Here is a 7489-nt window from a genome sequence, read left to right as displayed (position 1 = left end):
TGCCCAATTTTATGTAGAGTTCATGCCCAATTTTAAGTAAAATTATGCATAATTTTATATATACTTTATTATTTGATATGTATTTTATGCAAAATTTTAAATGTAGGTTGGAGTTCGAATTCGGTTCGACCTCAAACTATGTTAAAATTATTGGGCTCGAGTTCAATTATAATTTGAGGCTTGAGGCAAGGCTCGGCTCGAGCTTAAGTTCAAAATATTTAAATCAAGACTAGTTCGAACATGTGCGGGTTTGAGCTCGGTTCGACTCGATGCCACCCCTACTCCTCCCTTCTATATATATCATACGTTTTCAAAGAATAAGGACGTCCAATAGTCATGATTCAAAGAATTCTGCACAATAAAGTGATCTGATTGATCCAATTGAGTTAAATAATCAACTAGATTGGGTCACTTGATTTAGGATTAAACTAACAAAACTGGTCACCAATGTTTTGACCATTTTTGAGGATCGGGTCTTATAGAAGTATAACCTAGATAAGTGATCGAGTCTCATTAAACCCAGTTCACATATGTACTCATATCCGATCAGCCAATTGAACAACGCTTAACCGGACTAAAACCTTTATCCAAGTCTAATAGTTCAAAAAACTAAAGGAGGGGAAAAATCGGTCGGCTTGAAAGGTTTTTGCAAGTTGATATGAGAATTGAACAAATAGGGGTCCAACCTATAGTGGGATGAGAATAGTAGGGAAGACCCTCCCAGGATTAGAAAATGAAGAGGGACAAGCATCGTGAGACGGAAAACTTTCTCGTAGCTAGCGTCCCAGTCACCCGGTCTGCTCGTTGATTCAACCAGGTTTTGACCCGGTTTAAGATCTTTGTTATATGAAATCAGAACAAGGGATGGGATCTGGGTAAATCCGGATCAACCAACTGGTCCAATAGGAGTTTTAAGACATCTACGATGCCAAACTATCACAGTCTAACAGTGAGATGCCATATGTTTTATTTGTTGTGTGGGTTCCCTCCTATATGGAGGATGACCCATGTGGGTCCATTGAGCCCACATGGAGAGAGGGTTTAGGCCCAACTGATTTTAGGTTTACCAAAAACCTAAGTGTTGTTGTCATTATATAAAGAAGAGAACGTGTGAAAGAAGAAGGGACAAAGAAGAAAAAAGAAAAGGGGCTATCAAAACAGAACAATTTGTACAATTTTCGTCAAACGCTATGATCGGTGTCTTCTATGCTTTGATCCAGTTGAAATTTTGCAGACACATTCAAGACTGAGGGATCTACAATCTGAATAGAAGATCGGATTTAGAATAATATTTCTGGTATTTATAGTCATAAATAGTATCACATCTTCTTAGGTGAAGTCTCTTCTATCACATTGTTTGGTTGTCAAAAAAGTGTTTTTTTTCTTGAGATTATTGTTGATTATATGCCTATGGTGTTATATAGCGAAAACATTTGTGTACACATCATTGTTGATAGTGGAAGTTTTAACTGGACTAGGTCCCGTAGTTTTTTCCCTTTGTTTTGAAAAGTTTTTCATGTAAAAAATTATTGGCTCTTTGTGTGTGTGTGGTTTATATTTATTAAATTACTTCTCAACAGATTCACACAAAGTCGGAGAGTATCATTTCTCCCAACAAAGTAGTATTAGAGCGGGGTTATAGCCGTTCAATACTTTGTGCTGAATAATGGAAGCTAATTTGTGTAGAATGGTTACTTTGAATGATTCTAATTATCATATTTGGAAAGGAAAAATGGAAGGCCTTTTATTTGTGAAGCAATTTTATCTACCGGTGTTTGCTACTGAGAAGCCTGAAAATAAATCTGATGAAGAATGGACCTTGCAACATAGACAAGTTTGTGGGTACATATAGATGATAATGTTTTGAGCCATATTAGTGGAGAGACACATGCACATACACTTTGGAATTGTTGGAAGACAGGGCCCAAACCCACACGACCAAGGAAGGCTCACATATCAAAGTACCAAAGAAGACCCATAGATCCAAGTGAAAAAGAAGATGGGCTCAAGGCCCATAGATCAAGGAGAAGGCCCACAGGCCTACATACATTGAAGATAGGATGGTAAATAAAGGGTCATCTCATAGAGATGACATTGATGTAATTATGATAAAGTTCTAGGGTTAAAACCCTAAACCTTAAGTTTAGGGGTATTATTATAATATTGTAGTTTCATAAATCTATAAATAGATCTTCAGGGGGAGGGTTAGGAATAATCAATTCCATAACCCTTCCTCCTCCAGTTTTCTTCCAATGAGTTTCTTTCCCCTTTTCTCCGTGAGCTAAATTCATGGAGTCCTGAAAATCAACATGGTATCAGAGCTTTGATTTTCACGATTCCGATTATGGTTTTTTTAAGTTTTATTCTCCTCCGTTTAGGTTTAGAAATTTTTTTCTCTTTTATTTCGCGTTACGACTGGTCGTCTTGCCGTAGAAAACCTTCGTTTTAGATACTTGTAGAGTTGAGGTAAGGATCTTCCCTTCTTCAGCACCGATGATTTTGTCGCTGCGTTTGTGATGTCTTTCGATTGCCTATTTTGCTTTTGATTTTGTACACATGTTTCTGCTCTAAATCCCCAATTTTTCACCCCGAAGCGTTAACCCTAATATCAAGAAACAACACCGTTATAGCTCTTTCTCACCCTCCACAGAAATCTCCATAGATATCCCCGTTGCTTCTTCCTCTTTTGATCGAACTGTTAGAAAGAACCCCCTTGTCCTCGATGAAGATTATTCTGTTTCTGCTATTGAAAAATTCATTGAAAGAGATTACTTTCCCGACATTCCGAAGCTACGGGACTGTATCGATTGGCTTGAGGTTGTCCGGTCCGGCGATCCTGTACAAATCCGTGATGCCCAATTGAAGATCATCGACTGACGAGCTCGGGTGGTACGAGAGTGGTTTCTGACAATACCAATGGTAATATTCAGACCCCTGCCTCTAGCTTCATTGCCTCGTCACTCGCTCCCACTCCTTTTGATTCAGAAAAGATCCCATCTAATCTCTCACGTGATCTGTCCTCTGGAGGAGAATCCCTATCGAACGGCTCGGTTGATGTTTCTTTGTCAATGGATGAGTTCTTTTAGAGGTGTTGGAAGACAGAACCCAAGCCAACACGACCAAGGAAGGCCCATATATCAAAGTGTATAAGAAGATGGGCCCAAACCCATAAGACCAAGGAAGACCCATGGATCCAAGATAAATAGAAGATGGGCTCAAGGCCCACAAATCAAGGAGATGATCCATAAGTCCATATACAGTGATAACAGGATGGTAAATAAATAGTCATCTCATAGAAATGACATTGATGTAATTATGTTAAAGTTTCAGGGTTAAAACCCTAAACCCTAAACCCTAAGTTTAGGGGTGTTATTGTAATATTGTTGTTTCATAAATCTACAAATAGAGCTATCAGAGCTTTGATTTTTAGAACTCGTAGTATGGTTTTCCTAATTCCAACAAACCCATATTTTTTTCTTTCTTTGTTCTTATTATTTCTACTTTCTTCTTTTTTCTCGTTATTTTCTTCCCCAAACTATAACTCTTGATTTTTCAAGTAAAGGTTTTCTTTGTTCTACCGTTGCCATCCCTTGCCACCGGTTCACGGGAATCGTTGAACTTATTCAACTATATTGCTGCTGTTGATGCTTGGATAATGTTGCGCTTGTTGGTACCAAGTTCTTGACAAGCTATATCGAGCGCAAGTTCGAGGTTCTTTCTGTTCTAGTGAACCAGAAAATCATGCCTTCTTCTCAGGATATTACGCCAGAAGATATCTCCTTTGTTGGTCTCTTGCTATCATCATGCCGTTGCTGCTGATTTATTGCCATTGTCGAAGAAGACGACACTGTCTCAATGTTTTGAACCTTTCCGAGGCGTCGACAGCAGGAGTTTGATCATGCTGGTTCGTCGCCACGCTGTTCAGAAACCAGAGCTCTTCGGGGAAGAAGAAGGCTCTGTTTCCGTTTTTTATTAAATCCGTTGAGACTTCGGGAGTATCTCTCCGTTTTCGTTCTCTGGCGACAACTTCTCACGGCAAGGAAGTCGCCGAGCATTCCTGCCGATTGTTGTCAGAGAATATATTTATGTTACTTTCTTTTCCAGATAATTATCTGCTCCATCAACTCCGGTATATGTGCCCAAGATTTCTATTATTTCCTAGGTCATTTTACAAAAATTATTTTGGGTCGTGTTAAGTGGGCCCAAGTCAAGCCCATTTAAGCTGCTGCTATTGTGTCTCGTTTGATGAGACATTATTATTGAAGAAGAGGTAGCCACATACCATTATTTATATTCAACCCCTTAAAAAATATTAAATTTTTTTGGTTGGGAGTCTATGATGGAGGAACTTCATCCCCGTAAAAAAATATCAAATTTATTTGTGGTTGGGAGTCCATGACGGCAGAACTTCATCCTAGTAAAAAATATCAAATTTATTTGTGGTTGGGAGTCCATGACGGTGAAACTTCATCCTCGTAAAAAATATAAAATTTATTTGTGGTTGGGAGTCCATGATGGAGGAACTTCATCCCCGTAAAAATTTTACATTTTTGTGGTTGGAAGTCCATGATGTAAGTACTTATTGCTATATTTATGTTACTTGTCCCCATTAATATCATATATTACTCTACCACTTGAGAGTCGTTGTCCTGTGGAGGGACACAGTGGTGGAGGTGGACACTTCAGAGCAATGTCTTCGCGGCTAAGAGTGATTTACTCTCACTGATATTATACCAGTTGGGCCTCATGAACGAGAGCACCAGCATGAGAGGGAGTGTTGGAAGAAAAAGACATATTATACAAGAAAAGATTTTATACATCATTTGCAGCAAGCTGGGAGTTCATGCTGTTCTCTCACCCCCAGCTTGAGGGGGAGTGTTGGAAGACAAGGCCCAAACCCACACAACCAAGGCCAACATATCAAAGTGTATAAGAAGATGGGCCCAATCCTATAAGGCCAAGGTAGACCCATGTATCCAAGAGAAATAGAAGATGGGCTTAAGACCCACAAATCAAGGAGAAGGCCCATAGGCGCACATACAGTGATGGCAGAATGGTAAAAAAAGGGTCATCTCATAGAGATGGCATTAATGTAATTTTGTTAAAGCTCCAGGGTTAAAACCCTAAACCCTAAACCCTAAGTTCAGGGGTATTATTGTAATATTATAGTTTCATAAATCTATAAATAGAGCTTCAGGGGGAGGGTTAGGAATAATCAAATTCCATAACCCTTCTTCCTCCTGTTTTCTTCCAATGAGTTTCTTTCCCTTTTTCTCCATAAACTAAATTCAAGGAGTTCTGAAAATCAATGGGAGGTACACAAGTGAGGACAATGACAACTTTTTCAAAAATTATGGAGAAGGCTAATAGGAAAAGAAAGGAGAGATACAAGTATTTGATGGATGGAGAAAAAGAAGACGTGAATGTCCCTAAAACCCAGAAGAGAGATCGTATAACTGATGGATATGGTACTTTTGATCAGCCTGTGGGTACTTTTGATCAGCCTGTGAGTACCTTGGACAGTTGGAAGTACGCTGCCAAGAACCTTTTGATGTATGATCCAACTTGTCGTGATGAAGCTCCTTTAACTGATGAAGAAAGAGCAGAGAGATTAAAGGGTCTAACAAAGGAAATTAACAGCTCTAGCACGAGATTCCATGGGAAGATGTTGGATTCCAAACAAAAGGAGGAAGAGAATGTTGCTATTCTTTATACCCCTGTGGTGGGGTCTACCATGGATCAAGTCATGTGATAGGGACTCCAAAGACTAGGCAAAGTGTGATGAGATTTAGAAGAGATATGTACATTGGATTATTTCATGGGTCAATTTTACAAGGATTATTTTGGGTTATGTTAAATGGGCCCAAGCCAAGCCTATTTCAGTTGTTGCTATTGTGTCTCTTTTGATGAGACATTATTGAAGAAGAGGTAGCCTCATACCATTATTTATTTAAGTCCCTGTAAAACATATCAATTTTTTTTTGGCTGGGAGTCCATGACGGAAGAACTTCATCCCCGAAAAAAATATCAAATTTATTTGTGGTTGGTAGTCCATGACGGAGGAACTTCATCACCATAAAAAATATCAAATTTTTGTGGTTGGGAGTCCATGACGGAGGAACTTCATCCCCGTAAAAAATATCAAATTTATTTGTGGTTGGGAGTCTATGTCGGTGGAACTTCATCCCCGTAAAAAATATCAAATTTATTTGTGGTTGGGAGTCCATGACAGAGGAACTTCATCCTCGTAAAAAATATCAAAATTTTTGTGGTTGGAAGTCCATGATGGAGGAACTTATTATTATATTTATGCTACTTCCCCCCATTAATATCATATATTACCCTACCACTTGAGAGTCGTTGTCCTATGGAGGGACGCGGTGGTGGAGGTGGACACTTCAGAGCAATGTCTTAGCGGCTAGATGTTACTCTCACTGATATTGTACCAGCTGGGCCTCATGAATGAGAACACCAACGTGAGGGGGAGTGTTAGAAGATGAAGGTATATTATACAAGAAAGATTTTATACGTTGTTTACAGCAAGCTAGGAGTTCATGCTAGTCTCTCACCCCCAGCTTGAGGGGGAGTGTTGGAAGACAGGGCCCAAGCCCACACGACCAAGGAAGGCTCACATATCAAAGTGTATGAGAAGATGGGCCCAAGCCCATAAGACCAATGAAGACCTATGGATCCAAGAGATAAAGAAGATGTGCTCAAGGCCCATAGATCAAGGAGAAGGCCCATAGGCTCACATATATTGATGACAGGATGGTAAATAAAAGGTCATCTCATAGAGATGACATTGATGTAATTATGTTAAAGTTTCAGGGTTAAAACCCTTAACCCTAAGTTCAGGAGTATTATTATAATATTTTAATTTCGTAAATCTATAAATAGAGCATCAGGGGGAGGGTTAGGAATAATCAATTCCATAATCCTTCTTCCTCCAGTTTTCTTCCCATGAGTTTCTTTCCCTTTTTCTCCATGTGCTAAATTCATGGAGTCCTGAAAACCAACAGAAATAAACTTGAACAATTATATGCTCGGAAGACTGGAAACAATAAAATGTATCTGATCAAACATTTGATATCTTTGAGATACCAAGATAGAACTCCATTGATAGATCACTTGAACACATTCCAAGGAATAATTAATCAGTTGGCTGGAATGGGTATCAAGTTCGACCATGAGGTACAGGGTTTGTGTTTGCTTGGTACATTGCCAGACTCTTGGGAGACTTTCAGAATGTCATTGTCTAACTCAGCCCCAGATGGTGTAATCAATATGGATCTAGCTAAAAGCCGTGTTTTGAATGAAGAGATGAGAAGAAAACCATAGGGTTCCTCTTCGCAGTCAAAGGTCTTGTTTATAGATAAGAGGGGGAGAAGTTAAAGTAAAGGTCCAAAGAATAGGGATAAAGGTAGAAGCAAGTCAAACAAGTTTGCTAATGTTGAGTACTATCATTGTGGCATGAAAGGGCATTTCAAGA

At 39.1% G+C, this 7489-nt stretch overlaps 1 pseudogene; it reads left to right on the top strand.

The window, feature by feature from the left end:
* Positions 1-1732: 1732 nt before the first annotated feature.
* LOC137935386 (uncharacterized) lies at positions 1733-5752 on the top strand (annotated as a pseudogene).
* Positions 5753-7489: the final 1737 nt, after the last annotated feature.

Source organism: Aristolochia californica, unplaced genomic scaffold (assembly GCF_029961685.1).
Source record: "Aristolochia californica isolate CCGP_79_NKW_82.1479 unplaced genomic scaffold, dmAriCali1.0.hap1 SCAF_6, whole genome shotgun sequence".
NCBI lineage: Eukaryota > Viridiplantae > Streptophyta > Magnoliopsida > Piperales > Aristolochiaceae > Aristolochia > Aristolochia californica.
This window is presented reverse-complemented; position numbering and strand designations above follow the sequence as displayed.